Below are 23,473 nucleotides of genomic sequence, written 5' to 3'. Positions count from 1 at the left end.
ACCCTACTCTTCTCCTCCCATGCCCCTTTCCCAGTCCACTGATAAGGGAGGTCTTCCTCCCCTTCCATCTGACTCTAGCCTATCAGGTCTCATCAGGACTGTCTGCATTGTCTTCCTCTGTGGTATGGTAAGGCTGCTCCCACTTAGGGGGAGGTGATCAAAGAGCCAGCCACTTAGTTCATGTCAGAGACAGTCCTTGTTCCCCTTACTGGAGGACCCACTTGGAGACTGAACTGCCATGGGCTACATTTGAGCAGGGGTTCTAGGTTATCTCCATGCATGGTCCTTGGTTGGAGTATCAGTCTCAGAAAAGACCACTGTGCCCAGCTGTTTTGGTTCTGTTGCTTTCCTTGTGGAGCTCCTGTCCCCTCCAGGTCTTTCTGTCTCCCCCTTCTTTCATAAGGTTCTCTGCACTCTTTCCAAAGTTTGGCTATAAGTCTCAGCATCTGCTTTAATACCCTCCTGGGTAGAGTCGTTCAGAGGTCTTCTGTGGTAGGCCCCTGTCCTGTTCCCTGTTTTCTCCCTCTTCTGATGTCTATCCTGTTTGCCTTTCTGAATGAAGTTTGAGCATATTACCCAGCATCCTCCTTGCTTAGTTTCTTTAGTTGTACAGACTTTAGCATAATTATCCTTTATTGTATGTCTAATATCCACTTATAAGTGAGTATATATCATGTGTGTCTTTCTGCTTCTGGGATACCTCACTCAGGATGATCTTTTCTAGTTCCCATCATTTGCCTACAAATTTCATGATTTCCTTGTTTTTAATTATTTTGTAGTATTCCATTGTAGAAATGTACCACAATTTCTGTATCCATTCCTCCATTGAGGGACATCTGCGTTGTGTCCAGATTCTGGATATTATGAATAAAGCTGTTATAAACATGGTTGAGGAAATGTCCTTGTTGTGTACTTGAGCATATTTTGGATATATGCCTAGGAGTGGTATACCTGGATCTTGAGGTAGCACTATTCCTAATTGTCTGAGAAAGTACCAGTTTGATTTCCAAAGTGGTTGTACCAACAGTGGAGGAGGGTTCCTGTTTCTCCACAACCTCTCCAGCATGTGTTGTCACTTGAGGTTTCAATCTTAGCCATTCTGATGGGTGTAAGGTGATATCTCAGGGTCGTTTTGATTTGCATTTCCCTGATGGCTAAGGACATTGAGCATTTCTTTAAGTGTTTCTCTGCCATTTGATATTCCTCTATTGAGAATTCTCTGTTTAGCTCTGTATCCCATTTTTAATTGGATTACTTGATTTGTTGCTGTTTAAATTCTTGAGTTCTTTATATATTCTGGATATTAGCTCTCTGTCAGATATAGGGTTGGTGAAGATCCTTTCCCAATCTGTAGGCTGTCGTTTTGTTCTGCTGACAGTGTCCTTTGCTTTACAGAAGCTTTTCAATTTCATGAAGTCCCATTTATTGATTGTTGATTTTAGAGCCTGAGGCACTGGTATTCTGTTCAGCAAGTTGTCAATGGAATAAAAACGCAGATCTAGAAATAAACCCTGATTTATTTCTAAATTTATTTCTAAATCAGGGACACCTGATTTTTGACAAAGATGCCAAAACCATACAATGAAAAAAAAAAAAAAAGACAGCCTCCTCAACAAATGATGCTGGTCTAACTGGATAACTACATGTAGAAAAATGCAAATAGATCTATACTTATCACCCTGCACAAAACTTAAGTCCAAGTGGATCAAAGACTTCAACATAAAACCAGACATACTAAACTGTTAGAAGAAAAAGTGGGGAAGAGCCTTGACCATTTGGTTCTTAAATCTTCAGAGACGATAGGCATGAGGACTTTGAAAATATTTGGAGATGTAGGATAAGAAAGACTTGGAATTCTGCCAGAAAAGTTTAATAGAAAATTACCCTGGGAGTGTAGATGACAATGAGTAACACAAATGAGGAGTCAAAACTACTCATTCAATTTTAGACAGGAGCACATATTCTAGTGACAATTGTACCAGAGGTCAATCATGTTACATTCTGGCAAAGAACTTGACTGTCTTTTGTACCTTCTCCAAGAATTTGTATGAGGCTGAATTGAAAGATTATGGACTAATTGATGGGTGGAATTTCAAGATGGCTCAGCATTCAGTCTATGGTGAGAGTATTGCTGCCTGCTTTTACAATGAGAATTGTAGAAAGGAGCAAAAAGGAGAATGTAAGGACTTGAAAAACTTACAGATTGGCCAGAGATGGAGCAAGTTGAACAATCTGTACTAGAAGGGCTTGCTAAAGAGATTAGTATCATTGAAAGGAAGCCCAGCACTTTGCATTACTATGCTTTCAGGGCATATGGAGACACCACTAATCACAAAGCCAGGGGTATAAGAATGTAAATTCACTTGAAAGACTTTCCCTTGAGGAGAGATGACCACTAGAGTATACTCTTCAGAAAGAGCTGTCCTAAGGAGATGATTCCCTAGGTTCAACCATGCAGGCATATGGAGGAATCTACAGTTGTGATCCAAGGTGAGGCAGCTGTTTCTTGAGCTGTTGCTGACCTTGTGTTGTTCACATGTGAATAGTTTTGTAGGCGTAAAGAACGCAATAGTTCTAGGCATAGAGGTTTCCCTCAAGATTCAGTATCAGTTTGCATTCCCACCAGCAATGGAGGAGGGTTCCCTTTTCTCCGCATCCTCACCAGCATGTGTTGTCACTTGAAGTTCTGATCTTAGCCATTCTGACAGTTGTAAGATGGAATCTCAGATGTTAGAGTCATTTTGATCTGCATTTCCCTGATGACTAAGGACGTTGAGCATTTCTTTAAGTGTTTCCACACTATTTGATATTCCTCTGTTGAGAATTCTCTGTTAGCTCTGTATCCCATTTTTTTTTTTTTAGATTATTTGGTTTGTTGGTATTTAATTTTTTCAGTTCTTTATATATTCTAGATATTAGCCCTTCGTCAGATGTAGGATTGGCGAGGATCTTTTCCCAATCTGAAGACTGCTATTTTATTATATTGATAGTGTCCTTTGCTTTACGGAAGCTTTTTATTAATTGTAGACCTTAGAGCCTGGGCTGCTGGTGTTCTGTTTTGAAAGTTGTCTCCTGTGCCAATGAGCTTAAGGCTCTTACCAACTTTCTTCTTTAGCAGATTTAGTGTATCTGATTTTATGTTGAGGTCTTTGATCCACTTGGACTTGAGTTTTGTTCAGGGCGATAAATATGGATCTATTTGCATTTTTCTACATGTTGACATCCAGTTAGACCAGCGCCATTGTTGAAGATGCTGTCTTTTTATCCGTTGTGTGGTTTTGGCTCATTTGTCAAAAATTATGTGTGCCTAAGTGTGTGGGTTTTTTATTTCTGGGTCTTCTATTCGATTCCTTTTATCAACTAGCCAATTTGTATGTCAGTACCATGAAGTTTTTATTACTATTTCTCTGTAGTATAGCTTGAGGTCAGGTATGGAGATACCTCCAGAAGTTCTATTATTGTATAGAATTGTCTTAGCCATTCTGGGCTTTTGTTGTTGTTGTTGTTTTTCTATATGAAGTTTAGAATTGTTCTTTCAAGGTCTGTGAAAGGTTGTGTTGCTATTTTGATGGGCATTGCATTGAACATGTGATTGCCTTTGGTAAGAAGGCCATATTTACTCTGTTACTACTGCTGATCTGTGAGCATGGGAGATCTTTCCATCTTCTGGTATCTTCTTTGGAAATCAATCTGGCACTTTCTCTGAAAATGGGAATAGCCATATCTCAAGACCCAGATATACCACTTCTGGGCATATACCTGAGAGATGCTCCACCATACAACAAGGACACTTGCTCAACCATGTTCATAGTGGCTTTATTCGCAATAGCCAGAAACTGCAAACAACCTAGGAACAGAGGAGAAAGAATGTGGGAGGGAACGTGGGACTGTGAGGAGAGGTGGGAGTGGCCTATGACTGAGATGTAAATTTAATTAATTAATTAATTAATTAAAAGATTTCAGTATCAGGTCTTGGAAGCTAGGCAATGTGTAGCAGGTTCAAGATCCCTGCAGGCAGCCTTCATGGAACTCATGATGCACTGGAAACTCTAGGAAGTTAGAAATAGCAGAAACATGGACTATCTGATGTGAAAAGCTGTGATCAAAGAACAGGTACAGGCCAGGAGAAACACGGTGAAGCTAGGTTAGGTCTCACTACTGCAGGACAACATAGACCCCTTTGAACTCCTACTATGCCTCCCAACATCAGATAAGTAGCTACAAGACTTGTTGTCTTTTCTGCCTAATTTTATACTTGGTTTGGCTGAATCCCTCCATTCTATGCTCCAGATCTTTCCTTTTGGAATGAGAATATCCATCTTATTCTATTATATCTTCTAGGTATGTAACAATTTTTTACTTACATAGGAACTTACAGGTGAATCTTCTCCACATCTCAGACCAAACATTGGAATTGATTGAGTTTGGGAAAATGCTGGAACTGTTGAGACTTTTGAAAACAATAATGCATTTTCAGCTATTGAGCAAGAGAATTGTATCAGTTATATTAGGCAGGTTTATTAGCTTGTTATTTTATTAGAGGAAAAATGGAGTCTAAAGAGGTGTGTCTGTTTCAATCTATCGGTAAGTTAGAACTGTGAAATATGTTACCTTCTTCTAGTCATGTGGACTTCCTATATGTGCACATTACTCTTGTTGTAAAATCAGGATCCAGATTAATAAAGAGTAAGTCTTTTCCTAAGCTGAATATATAAAAAGTGCAAAACTGTGGCAGAAGGCTAGAGTATAGACTCAGTGAATAAGAGTATTTGTCAGCAAGCATGAGGACTTGAGTTTAAGCCCCACATAAAGGTTGGATGTGTAGCACAGTTCAGGTGTTCCTACTGGGGGGAAACTGAAGGCAGTGATAGAATAATTTTCAGAAGCTTGAGAGCTGGCTAGTCTGCAGAAAAACAACAAGAGAGACTATTCTGGTTGGCTTTGTGTCAAGTGACACAAGCTAGAGTTATCTAAGAGAAGGGAACAATAATTGAGAAAATGTCTCAATAAGATTGGCCTGTAGGACCACTTTGGAAGTCAATCTGGTGCTTTCTCAGACAATTAGGAGTAGTGCTTCCTCAAGATTCAGCTGTACCACTCCTAGGCATATACCCAAAATTTGCTCAAGTACACAACAAAGACATTTGCTCAACCATGTTTGTAGCAGCTTTATTTGTAATAGGCAGAACCTGGAAACAACACAGATGTCCATCAATGGAGGAATGGATACAGAAATTGTGGTATTTTTACACAATGGAATACTACTCAGCAATCAAAAATGACGAAATCATGAAATTTGCAGGCAAATGGTGGGATCTACAAAAGATCATTCTGAGTGAGCTAACCCAGAAGGAGACACTAAGACTCATAACCAAACCTTCGGCAGAGTGCAGAGAAACATATGAAAGAAGGGGGAGTTTGTATGATGAGGAAAGGATAGGAACTCCACAAAGACCAAATATAACTGGGCACAGGGGTCTTTTCTGAGAGTGACACTCCACCAAGGACCATGTATGGATATAACCTAGAACCCTGGCTCGGATGAAGCCTGTGGTAGCTCAGTAACCAATTGATTTCCCATAGGAAGAGGAACAGGGACTATTTCTGACAGGAACTCAATGGCTGGCTCTTTGACCTCCCCACCCCCTAAGGGAGGAGCAGTCCTGCTAGGCCACAGAGGAGGACTTTGCAGCCAGTCCTTAAGATACCTGATAAAACAGGGTCAGATGAAAGGGGAGGAGGTCCTCCCCAATCCGTGGACTTGGAAAGGGGCAGGGAGGAGATGAGGGAGGAAGGGAGGATTTGGGAGGGAATGAGGGAGCGGGATACAGCTGGGATACAGAGTTAATAAAATATAACTAATAAAAAAATAGAGAAAAAAAAGATTGGCCTGTAGGTAAGTTTGTGGGCATTTTTTAAAATAAGAAATTGATGTTGGAGAGTCTAGCCCACTGTGGATAGTGCCACTCCCTAGGCAGGTGGCCCTGGGCTCTATAAGAAAGCAGGCTGAATAAGCCTTGAGGACCAAGCCAATAAGCAGTGTCCCTTTATGGCTTCTGCTATAGTTCCTGCCTTCAGGGTCCTGCCTCCAGGTCCTTGCTCTACTTTCCTTCAACGATGGACTGTGCAGCTGCATTGTAGATTTGCAAGATGAAATAAATCTTTTTCTTCCCACATTGCTTTTGGTTGTGATATTTTATGATAGCGATAGAAACATTAACTAAGACTTTGTCTCAAACGTGGTTGAAGTCCAGGATCAATACCAAAGGCTGTTCTCTGATCTCCATGGGTACAGAGTGGCAGATGTACATCCATTTTAAAATACAAATGCATCCATGTGCCCACATATTGATACACTGTATGTATACACACATGTATATGTATTGTATGCACACACATGCTGAAAAAAATAATAATCTAGATATGAAAGAATTAAACTAGATACATCTCCAAGATGTATGGGCAAATTAAATAGTTGTGGCATGAAACAAATTGTGAAATTCCATTGTGTATCCATCTACACAAACACAAAGAAAATGGCGAATCAACACACAGGTCTAGAGAAGAGTCGGGAAAGGCATCCAAATCAAAGAATGATTAGTGAGCAAAGGTTATGAACAGCTACAGTTTTATTTAACATTCAAGATAAAATATACTTGAAGATTTTGGGTCCAGATACTGCTCTGCAGTAGAATTCTTGCAGAATTTGTCATTAGACAACTTCAGAATTCTTGTATCACTTGTCATTAGACAACCATCAACTGTCAGCCCTTTCTAGAACTGCTTCAGTTTCAAAGGGCTGCTCTGCATGTAGCCACACAAATTATAGAATTCAGTGACCCACATTTAAAAATTGATAGACAGCAGAGTGCAAGACTATATTTATTTTTAAGCAATATTGAATATTCGGATAGCCATTTTAGCTTCAGAGCCACCCAGTGAGGTCAGCTGAGGATGTTCAGCCTACATCATGATGACTTTTTCTACTCTGCTCCCTTCCCTTCCCTTCCCTTCCCTTCCCTTCCCTTCCCTTCCCTTCTCTTCCCTTCATTTTCCTTCCACAGGTATTGTTAAAGAACTCCTGTGATAAGCATCCTACACTGGAACTTCTGACTCAGGGCTTGCTTCTCACTGAACCTGGGGGATAACAATAATCTCTTTGTTATAGTGATGACATTTCAGAAAGGCTATATGTCCTGCAAACTTGCACAATAAAATCCACCAAGCTATGGCAAAAAACAAACAAAAAAAAACATAAGGGTTGGAGCAAAGTTGTTTTGTTTCATTTTTTTTAAGACAGGGTTTCTTTGGGTAGCCTTGCTTGTCCTGAACTCACTTTGTAGACCAGGCTGGCCCTGAATTCACAGTGATCCACCTGCCTCTGCCTTCCCAAGTGCTGGGATTAGTGTGGTAAATTTTAAAACTCCACGCAACAGGGTAAGATACAGCCACCATAAACGATAGAAAGTTTAGCAACTAGCTGTGTGTCTCCTTAAACCATGACTCCTGTTTCCCCCTTCAGAATGCAAATCTTCATGAAGCATGCTACCAAGAGGGACCATCCTCGTCCTAATTAACAGGAAGGGGTTGCTTTCTTTATCAGCCATTTTATGTTGCAACCCAGGGGGCAACATCAGGTACCCTTGTCTATCTATATCTATCTCTTTTCTCTTTACCTTTTGAGGCAGGTGCTCTTACTGAATCGAGCTCACCAGTTAGCTAGACCGGCTGGCCTGTGATTCCTTGGACTCTGACAGCATACACACACACACTGCTGTTCAGAGTTGTCCTTACAGAGGTGTGCCTGGTTTTGAATTCCTGATGTCATACACATGAGGCAAGCACTTCAACCACTGAGCCATGTCCTCAGCCTCAATTGTAATATATTATAATATATTATATTATAAATATTATATTATATATATATTACAGTTTCCTGCTTTGTATTCCTAACTTCATCAGATGGCCTAAAACAGTGGAAACTGAAGCAGCTCAGCCACTTTCACTGAGCCACTCCTGTGGAATTTTCTTGTGTTTTCTCGCTAAGCTCTTCATGTGTCACTGAGACATCCTCTTTAATGTGCTAAAGCTTATCCTGACCACTTCAAAACACTAATAGGGTGGAAAAATCTCTCGCAGGAGTCAATGTAGCTTTAGTGCTGCAGGGCATTAATCCTGATTCTTGTTATAAATGCAAGGCAGGAAAGCAATGAAACAGATCATGCGAGGTTTTTTCTACAAGAACCCTCCGAATGCTGTTAGCTGAATTGGGGTTTGAAATGCATACGTACAGATGATGAATACATTTTAAAGAGAGAAAAACCATGTAAAAATGATATCTTGGCACAAGCTCGGACTAACAGGCATATCCAACTGCAAGTCCCTGAGTGTCTTTGGACACCAATCTATCTCTAAGGTCAGAATTATCCTTATCTGTTCATTTATTCTTATTAGCAGGCTCATTGATCTGCCATAAATTAAATTAGTGTTCATTGTTGCCATGGCTTGAATGGGTGCCCTCCAAATTTTAGGTCTTGTCAATGTGACTAGGAACTAGGGTTTTTAAGAGGAGCTTTGGTCAGGAAGATTGCTTTGTTGGAGATGGGGCTTCATGGAGCCTTCTACTAGTTTTTCCATCTGGCTCCCATGAGGGAATGAAGGAGAAAGGCTCTCACCAGTTTAAATGCTGCTTCCTTGGGCTTGGACTTTCTAGACTTCCGAACTGTGACAGACTAACTTTCTGTTCTTTGTAAGCTACCTAGTCTGTACAAGCTTGTGATAGATCTGCACATTCCATTTATTCTTGAATAAATGCAGGAGGCAGAGGGAGGATTCCATTCTTCTGGCCTTTCCAGAATAGTTCTCTGCCTCCGATGTTTTAAAACAGGGTTAAAAGCAATCATTTGGTACAGTAGAAAACCTTGAAGTCAAATGCTTTGGACTCATTTCTCATTTCTGCCCTTCACAATGTGGCCTTGTGGGTGAAAGCAAACAATGAATTAATAACTAGTAAGATCAATCAGTGCCACATTCTGCCACACAGTAATGGCCACCTTTCCATACTCTCGAAATGCCCAACTCATCCAACATTTGAAACATTTGAATCTCTACAGCTATTCCCCATGCTTCTTCCACAAGTGCTTAACCACAAGACAACAAATATCAAAAACTGGATATATGCACAGGGGCCAACCAGTGTCAATGAAGACATATGTATCTGCTTTGGGGATGTGTTGAAGTTCTGACAGCCAGGCTCAGAGACACGGGTAGCTTGCCATTGTTCTCCGAGTTAAAGTAACTAGAGTCACTGTCAAAGGGGAGCTCCTTTATGATCTTCTACCCTGATGGGCAGTTAGCTCATTAGGTTTGAGATGCCTGGGAGAATTGGGCTATGACTTTGGTGGAAATTTTGTGTGAGATAAATAACATCCGCGCTGCACCCTGACACCCTGATGACACACACCAGGAGAAATCTTAAGTTGATTCGTCCCTGCGTTTTCACTTCTTGAAATTTATACTTTAAATTTATTGCTCTCAGATCAGTAATTTTTTTTTCTATCCTTAAGGGAGCATATCATTTTGTTTTAGATGGCATGATGATTAATCTTTATTTTCAACTTGACATGATTTAGAATTGCCTAGGAGACAGACCTCTGAGCACATCAGATAGTGTACCCCTTTAAAAGGTTTAGCTGAAGTGGGAAGGCCCTGCATGTTGATGGCGGCATTCCACGAGCTGGGATCCCGAGAGGAATAAAAAGGAAAACTGAGCAGCAGCATTTCTCTCCTTCTGCCTTCTGACTGTGGATACAACATGACCAGCCCCATCCTGTTCCTGCAGCATGCCTCTCTGCCATGAAAGAATGTATCCCCCAGGACTGTAAGCAAACTAAGCCCTTCCTTCTTTCTTGTGCTGCCTCTGTCAGGTATTTTGTCACAGAATGAAAAGAATAACTAATACAGATGGTAAAGCAAGTTCTGCGTTAACACCGCTGCCCTTACAAAGTTAATGGACATGAAAAGCTATCACAGAGGCGCTGTGCCTCGGTGCACACAAGCCACAACTTCATCATATCGTCCCAATAGAGGAACCAAAACTCCTGAGGCTTGTGGACCGTATCCAGGCGGTTCTCAGATGCATCCATCCCACACACATATCCTGCCCCAGTTTTGTCTACAGAAATGGCCTTCTGCTCAGCTGCCCCTTAGGACCCAGACAAGGTTCATAGTTCAAAGTTCAACTCAGAATCCCACACTGGAATCATTAGAGGGTTACTTATTTATTCTGAAATTGTCCATTTGTATCAGGCATCATTTGGTTTTAAAGCAAGTTAGACGGACTATGGACATAATGATGGTTAGAGTGCAGATAATTTTCAGAAACAGATCTGTTAATATCTCCCCTCTTCCAGCCTAAAGAATCCTTTTGACAGGGGTGCTATAGGCTAGGTTTTCCTTTATCTTCTCAGACCCGTAGTTCAGTGTAAACAGTTTATAGTCTGAATTGCTCAAGTCTTTTTGGTCTTGGCTTTTGACAATCGAGAGCAACTTTTCATTTGTTTTGTTGTTTGATACCTGCTGAGGCTGCAAAGCCTATTGACTAAACAAACAAGAGTGTTTACTCAGGCCTGCACAGTGGTGCACAGCTGTGATGCCAGCACTCGGGGAGGCAGAGGCAGGCAGACGGCTGTGACTTTGAGGTCAGCCTGGTCTACAAAGAGAGTCCAGGACAGCCAAGGCTACACAGAGAAACCCTGTCTCGAATAAATAAATAAATAGATAAATAAATAAATATATATATATGAGATTGTTTACTAGATAATAAATAATGCTAAGAATAGACTATGTATTGAAGACTGCACTTCAGCATTAAACGTTCATACACCGTACCTGCTCGGGTGCCCAAGCCCATCTGTCTGGGTTCTGTACACACAGCTCAAACACAAGAGCACTCTTCCTCCTGGCAGCCCACCCATTCTTTGGGTCATTCCCTTAGAAGCTAGTTATAACGATTTGAGCTGTGTCACGACAGAACTTCGCTAGGCGCAAACCAACTTCCTGAGACTATTAAGCCAAAGAGAAAATAAAGTACCCAGTCACTCTACAGTGCCACAACCCTCGGGTCTCACTTAGATATTCTCCTCCTTTCGCCACACTTAGTGCCCGGAGGCAGAACTCCGTACCATGGTGTCTAATTAAACCCGAGTTTTTGTAACCACTGTGGTTTCTGTACCTCTTCTGCCTTCCTGAGTGGCTCACCAACTTTTCATCAGTAAGCCCCATCCCTCTTCCAGTGAAGGGGCTTGAGCGCTATGGCACACTCGCTGGAGGGTAGCACATTGGTCAGCGCAATTCAGAACCTCGCATGGGTTATTAGTGGCCAGTTCCACAGGTTCCAAGTAGCTGCCTGACCTGTCTCCAGCCTCGACTTGACATTTTCTTCCATCCTGGAAGCTCTGACCACCTTTCACTTTGTCTTTGCTACGCTTCCGCTCATACAGGCTGTATGCAGAAATTGCTTTCGTTTTTTGTTTTTTTTTTTTCTCCTCTGCTTTCTCCGCCGCTATTATCCTTTAAATAATATGTTCTTAGGAAAGTTACCAAAAGTTCCGTTTTTTCCTAGCCACTGACTTAAAACACTTTGTAAGATTTGTTTATGCGCCGTTCTGTCCCTGTGGCAATTGGTTGGTACATAGAGATAGTCGTTAAATGAATGAATAGGCATATCATCCCAGTTGTGAAGCAAGACCCAAGCCTGTTATTTCACAGTGACCTTCTAGACCTTCATTTCCATTTTATCGTCATCCTTCTTTTTCCCCTTTAACGGCAATTCCTGCTTCCAGCAAACACTATACTCAGATAGATGGACGAATGTGTGGGGTTTGCTTTTATCTCCCTTGGGGCCAATTATAGGCTATGGTGATGATTTTCCCGTGGGGTCACCCAGACCTTGTTTAATGAGCAACATGAATTCGCCAGGCAAAACCGTGTCTCAGGATTGGGGTCAGAGCCTGCGAAAGGAGCTGCAATATAAAACAACAACAACAACAAAAGTTCTTTTTTGCAAAACCCAGTGACAGTTTGTTTTTTTTTTAACTCCACCAGATATCATTTATTCTGCTTTGTGATGGTTGCAGTATATCTTGTTAATGTAATTCCTTACCAATTAAGGGGAAAATAGCAACTCATTTTCTTATGAAATACTAGAGTTTTCAGGTTGGCTGGATGTTCTCAAGTTTGTAGTCATAGGCCCTGCTCCTGTTCTTGTTCTTGGTCTAAAACGTGGGTCATCTGCAGGCCAGATGCCATTCTAAGTCTTTGGCCGTGCGCCAAAGACTTTTCCCAGTTTGAGCTTGTGCGGTGTGCTAGTTAAGTCACACATTGCTGCCACAGAACACCTGCTAGAAAATGATGTACAGGAGGAAAGGTTTTCCTGGCTTGCGTTTCTTGGGGTTCGGCCCCTCATGGTGAGGGAAACACGAGAGCGAGCAGGCGTGGTGCCAGGAGCTTAGGGCCTTCTGCCTGGAATGCACAGGCAGTCGGGAAGCGCAGAGGTGGGCAACGGCCTGCGGAGAGTTTTCTCCGAGGCCTCGGCACACGGGAACGTGCTGCCGACGTTTAGGGTGGTCTTCTCATCTCTGTTAAGCTAATCTATGCAATCCTTTACAGGGCTGCTCAGAGGCTTGTCTCTTAAGTGACTGTAGATCCTGTCAAGTTGGCAGCCAGTACTAACCACCACACTAGATCCCGTAAAATATTACTAAAATAGAACTTTATTGTCATGGACCTGAGGTACCGTTACACCTCCACCGGACTTCCAAGTCTCCATTAAACTTTCGTGACAGCTGACATTCAGTGTAATATTTTCGACAACATATTTGGAAACCTCATTAAGACTAACATCTAGGGAATGTTATTTGTTCTAACCAGAACAAATGGTATCAGGAAAACGTCATTAGCTATTCTGGTAACACAACTTTATATTATAAAATTATTGTTTTGACCACAAGAGAAGTGAAATTAAGACATGTAGGGTGGTAACGGTTTGGGCACAGACAGTTTACCATTTAACCAGGATTTCTTACAACCATAATCACAGCTGATAGCGCTAAGGAACAGCCTGGAGCTGAAATCATTACAGTTTATTTGAAATTGAAAAAAAAAAAAAAAACAAATATATGAGGCAGATATTTTATTTATAGACATTTTATTTAGAACATAATCAGCATTACCAAGAATCCACAGACAAGTATGGATGTCGAACATTTCCCTGCAAATAGCTCAGTTACAGCTGAAGAGCCATAAAATCGACATTAAAGATTGGTCACTTCATTCTTTTTCCAATACAGCATTTGGAAGGAAGAGCTTCCCTGATGATTTATATTTTTCTTAATAAACACTATGAAACTTATTATAAGATATGACAATTTGTTCAGCAATAATTTTTAAAAGGATTCCATTGAAAACAAAACAACTCCAAAACTATTTAGATTTTTTTTTAAGTTAGATTTTGATCAAGCTATGAAATTTGAGGGCCTGGATCTTAATACTCTTTTGGAAACTGGGTCTTCAGTTTAGTATGGGGTCAGCTGGGACACAAATTAGGCCAGGGCCTCAAGGGGGGAAGTGAGGTGTTGAGAGTTGGGCAGAAAGGGAAGGCTCAGAGGACACTGGATGCATAAGAAGGAGGATTATTGTGTGGGAACTCCACATTGTTCCTCCTTGCTGTTTGCTCACAAATTCTGTTTTGATAAAATCCTGGAATTTGCCCATTGTCAATGACATTTATCAGTGACTCTCCAACCACTGAAATTAGGGTCTATCCACATGGAAACAGCTTTCCACACCCCAGTTCTACTTAATGCTAAGGAAATGACTTAAAAAAAAATCTCAGTAGGATGAGGCTATCCATTGGAAGCACACTCTCTGTTTAAATCCTGCTTTTAAAAAAAAAAATTAGAACTTGCTTCAACGCTGTTTTAGAAACAGATGGTTTCAGCATGTCAGAGCTGTCCCAGCTCATCCCCGTTCGTGTACAGACTGAAGAAGAGCAATTTTAAATGCTACTGTCAGAGCAGGAGGAAAGAATAATGTGCGACACATTTGGTTTGGGAAATGTACAAACACAGGGACGATCATCAGTGTTTTTCATGCTTGTAACACTGTCGTTTTGACAACAGAGGTCATAAAGGAAAATCAGCCTAAGGTCCAATTTCCTAGAGGAAAGGAAGTCCCTAAGACAGTGGTTCTCAACCTTTGGATTGTGACCTCACAAGCAAACTTCTATATCAAAAAATTTTGCAATATGATTCATAACAGTAGCAAAATTACATTTATAAAGTGGCAGTGAAAATGACTTTATGGTTGGTGGTCACCACAACATGAGGTACTGTATTAAAAAGTCACAGCATTAGGAAGGTTGAGAACCACCACGCCTAAGCAAATGTGAGTGAATTTGCCAAGGAAGCCATCTTCCACCAACTGCACTATTTCCAGCAGAGAGACAGATGCTCCACCTTGCTTCATTTCCTTCATTTTGTAGCTAATCCTGGCAGGAGCTACAAACAGTAGCACCATGGCCCCCGAGAGAACTAAACTCCCCAGCACAGGAAGAATGGAAATGGGGAAGAATTGATGCATTTCCATCCATCTGACCACATGGACCACAGCCCCAGCTCTGTTGGGCAAACAACAGAGTGATGAAGTGGAAAGAGCAGAAAACGTTGTGAGTAACTTATTTACATGGTTCACTCAGAATCTATCATAGGCTGCTCTGCCTTGGACCCTGAAACAGACAGTATGGAGACAACATTAATAAAATCAGACAACGCTGTGTCTTCTTGGTGTGTACAAGCTGGCAGGGGTCATTATGCAAATAAATTACAATAGAGGAAGCCTGTCTTGGTAAGCACTGTGAATGGAAGACAAAGTAGGTTTGCCTATGGCTTTCAAACAGCAGCGTGGTTGCTAATTCAGAAGACAGGAAGTCACTACCTTGCAAGAGAGGATCTGGGGAGCCTGTTTCTATGACGGTGTTGTGCTTGACTACTTCAAGGACACCAGAGAGGAGAGTTATGAAAGTTGTTTTTACCAAGAAAAAAAATATTATGAAGAAAAGCACTGAGTTTCACAGGTTTGTTTTTTTTTTTTGCTCTTTTTTAAAATTTTAGTTATTATTATCATTTATTACAATTTATTCAATTTGTATCCTGGCTTTGTCCTCCTCCCTTGTCTCCTCCAATTCTATCTTCCCTCCCTCTTCTATCCCTATGCTCCTCCCCTAGTCCACTGATAGGTAAAGTCTTCATCCCCTTCCATTTGACCCTAGCCTGAATTTCATGTTTAATGAATTATAAACACTATGATGGTAGCAAACTTTGGAATAAAATTGGGTACATCATTTGTTCCTTTCTCCTTATTGATTTTCATCTAGTATTAGTATTTTTTATTTTGTTTTAAGACAAAGGCATACCATCTAGCCCAGCCTGCCTTCAAACTATCTTTCTAACATTTTCTTTAAAACTTTCATTTATTTATCATCTATTTATGTATGTTTGTATCTATCTATCATCTATCTGTCTATCTACCTATTATCTATCTATCTTCTATTTTTATCTACCATCTGTCATCTATCTATCATCTAGCAATTTTCTATTTATCCTCTATCATCTATCTCTATAAATATACATACATCTATATACATATAAATAGAGACAGAGAATGGATAGATGATAGAGAGATAGATAGATGATATAGATATAGATATAGATATAGATATAGATATAGATATAGATATAGATATAGATATAGATGATATAGATAGATCCATCAATTTATCTGTGTATGTGTGTGTGTTGAGGTTGGGGGTTAGAAGACAACTTTTCAGGAGCCAGTTCTCTCTTCCACCACATGTGATCCAGGGATAACTGATGTCATCAGGCTTGGTGGCAGGGGCCTTTGTCCAGTGAGCTGCCTCAATAGCCCTCTGACAGGTTTTGAGGGCTGGGATTGCAGGCATATGCAAATAAAACCATTCTCCTTATTCTTTAAATATTTTATTTTGAGACAATTGCAGATTCACACAAGCTAAGGAGTCACAATACAGCAATCCTTTACTAAATGTCTTTAATGGCAACCACAGCAGTCTACAGTGTAGTGCCAAAATACGAGCAGGTCATTGATACTGACATTCAACCAATCAAGACTCCCACGATTGCCATCACCACACACACCTAGTGTTGCTCCTGTACTCTCGCTTTCCTCTTCTGTGCAGTTTTCTTTTTTTTTTTCACCTTTTTTGTTATTATCTTTTATTACAACTCATTCATTTGTATGACTGCTGTGGTCCCCTCTCTCATCTCCTCCCAATCCCACCCTGCCTCCCTCTTTTTCTCCTATGCCCCTCTGCTAGTCCACTGATACGGGAGGTCCTCTTCCCTTTCTCTTTGACCCTAGCCTATCAGGTCTCATCAGGGCTGGTTGCATTGTCTTTCTCTGTTTCTATATTTTTCTTAATCCCTGGTAATCAATAGCTGGTTCTCCATGTCTCTAATTTTTATCCTTTCAAAAACATTCTATAAATAAATCCACACAGTATGTAACCATTTGTAACTTTATTTTAAAGCTCAGCGTGATTCTTTCGAGATTTTACTCATGTTATTAAATGCATCAGAAGAGGGTTTCTTTTTGTGGCTGCATACTATTTCATAATATGAATCTACCACTATTTGCTTCATGATTCAAGTGGAATCATGAAAACAGGGAGACATCGTGCTTCTCTACTTTTTGTTATTTATGAATAACGGGGTATAAAATTCCACACGGCCATTGCTTAGTGATGAGACACTTGCATGTTTAGGGGTTTTATTTCGTTTGTTTTGTTTCCCTTGGTATTGGAGGTTGAACTCAGAGCTTGTGCCTGTTAGGTCAGCCTCTACCCCTGAGACACATCCCTCTGTGGATAAAATGGATAAATTTCATAATTTTATTCCTTGTTTAAATTAGTAAGCTGCATAAAGTGGACTCCATCTTACCTTGTGCCCCAGGCTGGTCCCCCAGCTCATGAACCTCCTGCTTCAGTCTCCCCAGTTCCGCAATTACAGGCAAGTGTCACCCTGTCTAACTGCACTCGTAGGGGCTTGGTGCTGCTGTTTCTGGCTTTGACATTGTTGATATTGTTTTAATTTCATTTTATTTTTTAAAGAAACCACCCTACTCTTTTCCAGATGGGCATTCATATTCCCATTGCATTGAACCTACAAGGGTCCAGTTTCTCCACAGCGCTAGTATGATCATTCTTTCACATTTCAGCCATTCACATAGATATGGAACTTCTCTGTGTGATTCTGAATTTTTTTTTCTCGTATCTGGTGATATTGACTGCCTTTGAATGTTCATGTTTGTTATTTGTGTGTACTGTTTAGTGATGTGGCCTGTTCATTCTTTTTGCCAGGTTTCACTTTGGAAATACTCTGAGGTTGAGTTTTACTGCTTTTTTTATGTTCACAGAATATAATACTAAAAACAAAAATTAAACCAGCCACAGAAAGACAAATATTGCTTGGCTTCATTAAGTATGAAATGCAAAAATATCAAGTTCATGAAAGCATAATTAAATGCTGGTTGTGGGAGCATGGTAGGGATGAGTTGGACAGATACTGGTTAAAGGTTAGGGACTTTAAGTTATAAGGAATAAATACTAACACTATTTTACATTATTATGAGTGTAGTTAATAGTAAAGTATTATGTCCTGAAAATGGCAAACAGAAGATCTTATGACTATGCCAGATGATGGATATGTGAATTAACTTGATTTTGATAATGACTTAATAATGCATATTTGTATCAACTCATCACAATATATCTCTCAAATAATTATTATTTTGTTGTTTTGTATAAATATTAGGTTAAAATGCTAATTAATAACTTCTACAGTATTTTATACCACATATTTGAAAAATATTTTAGATGTTTAAAATTTACATAGATTCTGCAAATTTCTTCTTCTGCAGTGTTTTGTGAGAGGAACATTGACTCCATCCATCGTTGCCCTGTCTCTCTAAAGAACAGATGGATGAACACTATCACAAGTGTGAAGCAATCCCAGAGGTTTCTAACTCCAATGATATAAGCCAGCTCTTGTTGCCCCTTTCGGGAAAAAGAACTTATCTGTGAGATTTCTATTTTTAAGAACGAGTGATGGTTCTCAGTGGCATGGCCCCAACCTTAGAATATACACAAAGTCAGGTAGTGTGGGCATGTGGGTAAAGCTCACCATGCCCTCTGGTCTGCTGACCACAGTGACCAATGCAACCTAGGCCCAGCACAACAAGCAGTCCACATTCAGCTTCAGCACAGGTGAAGTGGGAAGCTGAGAGGGAAGTCTCTTCTTTGTAAATGGAGAATTGACTGTGTTGATTCAATTGCACCTCAGAGAAGACTTGGAAGAAAATACAGTCAATATACAGCGAGGCAAATAGAGATCACATACTCAGAGAGGTGCAAAAGCATCCCTTGTATGAGTCCTGTGTCCAGCTGTCTACATACATAAGTGGGTCGCTTTTTTCTCGCTTCTACTTAAAGCTGTTTTGAACTACATGTGTCAAGTACTCCACTAAAATGCATTCCAGTCCTTGAGTTATGGGCTGCAGAAGTGCAGCCACCACTGCATTCCAAACCAGGACCCGCGTGCCTGCCAAAACGGGGCTTAATTTGTCCGACCGTTTCTATGGGTTTCATTCCTACAGCAGGTTAAAATGCTATCATAAAGGATAACCCAAATGCTGTACACGCGTCACTAGGCTGTAAGTGCGGGGTCCCAGCTCTGCTCAGTCTGTACTCAGGGGCGTTGACTGGGCAGGTGCAGCACGCACAGGGCTTAGCACTGGGCAGAACGCACCATCGCACTTTGTTGCTCCCTGGGTACTTCATCTTTCATCGTTCCCTCAAGCTCATCTACAGTCCAGGACAGTTCCAGTAGAAAACTCCAGACGTAATTTTGTGGAAACTGACAAATTGATTTTACATTGTCTGTAGAAGCACAAAGGGTCAGGACTAACTAACATAACCATAGTGAGGATGCCAAGACCGATTATGACAACGTTAGTAATTATGTGTGCAGTATAGGCGTAGAGCAAGCTAAGCAGAGCAGTGAAGACTCAGCAAAGCTTTAGACATACAGAAAGCTGAAATGAAGAATTTCTTCCCAGTGTCCTCCAATGTCACAATCTTAGTGTTTTCATTTAAGTGTTAAATTTGACATGTAAAATTGTTTTTCTGTTTTAGCTTGTATTTTTTTTCCTAATACTTGTGGCCTTGCAGATCCATTTTATTTTCTTCTTTGCAAATATTCTTACCCTTTTGATCTTTGAAGTTTTAGTATTTCTCTTAGAAGTCTGCCTAAGCATTTACCAAACATATTTAACTATGTTAATCCTACTCATACTTGTATATGTTCAATTTAATCGTATTATAATATTTTTCTCAAAAAAATTTTATATGTGAATCTTGTTAAATAATTTATATAAACTACACCAGCAAAATACTTTTAAAAATAGAGTAATTATATAGTATCTGTCAGCAGAGGCATTTAGGTTTGCAACAGATTAAAACATACCCACACACAGTCAAGTCAGTGAATCTCCTTCGTATTAATGAGTTTATCTATTATTCACTCAGTGGTGGCATTCTATTGTTTTAGGTTTCATTTTTATTTGTGTGTATGTGTGTGTGTACATGTGTGTATACACATATGGGCACAGGTGCCTACAGAAGACAAAAGATGGGGTTGGTGACCTGGAACTGCAATTAGAGGCAGTTGTGAGTCTCCTGGAATCGCTGTGGGTAATGGGAACCAGATTCAGGTCTTCTGCAAGTGCAGCAAGCACTCTTCAGCTGCTACGTATCTCCCCAGCTTTATCATTCTGCTTTTAAGAATGGCTTGTGATTTCTTTAAATAACCAGAGATCATTTGTAGTCAATCTAGGTGAGCGGATAAACAAATGATATTTTGGTGAAAGACTACATAATCAAAACAAGAACAAGCATCTTGGATGACGATATAACATCATGACTTTTTTATGTGGTCAAGAAACTTGTTAAAAGCTGATTTAGAAAGCATTTTAAATAGTAGCATTAGCTGGATTATATGGGGTTCTCTGGAAGTTACTTTGAAGCATAACAGGAAAAACAATATTTCCCCATTCTGACTTGTGTGACATAATGAGGGGACAGATGGCATGAAATTACAATCCTGCAGAAGAGAGGCTCTGCTTGGCTTTACCATTTTTTAAACTTGTGACGAACAGCAAGTTTTAGGGATCTTTATTCACAAATCTGGTGAATGCCAATCGTGTAGTAGGTGGAAAGTGCTAGAGGTTCCTGCATTGTGAAATTGCAAGAGTCTATAGAGAGGAGTCCTATCCCAGCGGAAAAGGTTGTCTCCTTTTCTCAGTTACGGTAAATAGTGCTGCAAGGAGCATAAGGATGCGCTTTATTCTTTGAAGAAATGATTGCGTTTACATTGGTCATACACACTATAATGGAACCGCTGTGCCATGTGGTCTTTGTATTTTAATTTTCTGAGAAATCTTCCCATTGATTCTTTAATATCCTTCCCTCCAACAGTGTTCAAGATTGCTTTTCTCCCAACAGCCTCACCAGCTATGATCTGGTGTCTTTTTAATGACAGCTCTCTTGTCTCAGAGCCCACAGTTTCCTTGCGGCACCCTTTGCTCCAGGATTCACTTTTTACTTTGTTCTGTTGTTGTCTTCTCTGCCTCATGCCGTATAGTGTCTATTTTCCAGCCTCATGGCTCCTTTCTAGTGTTCTGACTGTTACCCATGTTGACTCCATGTTGTCGCGTGTATTTAACAGTAGGACCTGCATTTGAAAGAGAATACATGGTGTTCCTCTTTTCAAGCGTGAGTTGTTCCACCTAATAAAATATTTACCGGTTCTATCAAGTTTCCTGAAAATTACACAATTTTGTCTTTCTTTATGGCTGAATAAAATCCCATCGTCCATCTGTTCTGCATTTTCTTTGTCTATTCACCAGTTGATGGATGTCTAGGCTGATTCTGCTTCCTTACTATGTGAGACAGCAGCATTAACCATGCATGTACAAGTGCCTCTGTAGCAGGATGTTAAGTCCTTTGGGTAAACACTCATGAGTGGTACAGTCGAGACATACAGTAGTTCTACAATTACTTCTTTAAAGGAATTTATTACCTCTCAGTTTTTCCCTGTTTGGTATAACATTGGTAAAGTTTGCCCTATCTAATCTTTATTATGTTGAGGTATGTTCCTTCTATTGCTAATTTTTGGGGACTTTTCTCATGCAGATACCTTGAACATTATCAAATGCCTTTTATGCATCTATGGAGATGACCAAGTGGTTTCTTTATTTAAGTCTATCCATGTGGTTTATTTCATTTGTTAATTTGTGAACATTATGTTAACCTTGCATCCCTGGGTTAAAATCAATTTGTTCAGGGATATGAGCTTCTTAATTTGATTGTGAATTTGGCTTGCAAATTTTTATTGATGAGTTATGTTCTGCAGTCTTCTTTTTTTGTTGTGTCCTTATGCAGTTTGGATATCATGGTTATACTGGGTTTTTAGAATGAGTTTGGTAGTGTTCTTTCTCCTTCTGTTTGTTGGTGTTAGATCTTCCTTTAAAGTTTGGTAGACTTCTTCAGTAAATCCATCAAGCTGTGGGCTTTTTTTCATGGAAGACTTAATTACTGCTTCCATCTCATTGCTTGTTGTACTTCTATTTTTACCATTTCTCGTCTCTAGATTTCTATCTTCAGAAAGTCTTACACATTTGAGAAATTTATCCACTTCTCTAGGTCTTCTAACTTGTTGGCGTTATGAAATATAAATGATGCCGTGAGTGGGTACCATGACGGGTCCATGCAAATGTGTATACCCCGAGAAATCACACCACACAACAGACCTGGAATAAGGAGGTCTGTTGGGGAAAGGGAGAAGAGGGCATGGAGAAGGGCTAGAAGCAGAGAGAGAGAGGGTAGAAAGAGGAAAAAAGGGGGTGTTGAGAACAGAGAGAGAGAAGAACCTCAGGAACAGAGAGAGATAGCTGGGGAGTTCTTTTATCCAACAACCACCTGGAGGCAGCAGGTGATGACCACTTGGTGGTGGCAAATGATAACATAAGATGTTACTAGGTCCCTGAAGTCAAATGATAACATAAGATGTTGCTAGTGTGGATGCCCTGCACATTAACAGCTTAAACATAAAATTTCAAAGTATTCTTTGACAACCTTCTGGATTTCATTGGAATCTGATGTAACATTCTTTTTTAATCTCTAATTTTATTCACTTAGATCTTGTTTTTTTTTTCCTTTATCTTATTGTTACTTTTTTAAATTAATACTTTTAACATTTTATACCTATTTACAGTATTCCCCCCTGACTCTATTTTTCCTTTTGTTTATTTTGGCTAGAGATTTTCAGTGTTGTTAATCTTTTTAAAGAACACAAAATTATAATGGTTTAATGAGTATGGCTTTGTCATGCATTTGAAATTAAACAATATCATTTTTCAGTTTCTCTCTCCTCTCCTCTCTCTCTGTCTCTGTCTTTCTGTCTCTGTCTCTCTCAGTCTCTGTCTCTCTCTTTCTCTCATATCTTTCTTTTTGTTTCAAGACAACACCTCACTCTCTATCCCAGGTTGGTTCTAAACTTAGGACAATCCTCCAGCCTCAACATCTCAGGTGCTTTAATTATTAGTATGTGCCAGCATGCTTACATTTCTGGCTTTGTTCTTTTGTGTTATGATATTATTAGCTGTTTGTGCTTTGCATGAGGGGAGGATGGGAGTATTCTAGAAAATTCTAGGATTGCTTTTCCTGTTTTTTTTTTTATGAAAGCCTTTGATACTTTGAGAGAAACTGAATTGAATCTGTAGATTTCTTTGAATAGTTCTGTCAATTTACTTTTGTCAGATCTACCAATCTATTAACCTTTGTGTTCCCTCTATCTTTTGTCTCTTCAAATTCTTTCATCAGCGTTTTATAACTTCTTACAATCTTTCACCTCTTGTTAACGTCTACTAGGTATTCTATCTCTCTTTGTAGCTTTGTAAATGGTTGCTTTCTTGGTTTCTATCCCAGACAAGTCACTAGTTTACTATGGCATCAATACTGGTTTTGTATGTTGGTTTTGTATATGGCAAAGTTGGTACATTTATTAGTTCTACTAAGTGTTGCCTGAAATATTGGGGTTTTCTAAATAGAGATCATGTTACCTGCAGTGACAGTTTGACAAGCACCTTTTCAACTTAAACGTCTTGTTTCTTTCTCTTACCTGATTGTTCTACCTCCAACTTCTGGAACTATGTTGAGCAAAGTAGTAAAATCTAGACCTTTGTATCATTCTAGATCTTAAAGAACCTCCAGTTTTCCTCATTCAAGATCATTTTAGCTATTGACTTATTACAAAGAGTTTCC

The sequence above is a fragment of the Psammomys obesus genome, unplaced genomic scaffold, assembly GCF_907164565.1.
Source record: "Psammomys obesus unplaced genomic scaffold, mPsaObe1.curated_primary_1811, whole genome shotgun sequence".
Classification (NCBI taxonomy): Eukaryota; Metazoa; Chordata; class Mammalia; order Rodentia; family Muridae; genus Psammomys; species Psammomys obesus.
Note: the sequence above shows the minus strand (reverse complement) of the source record.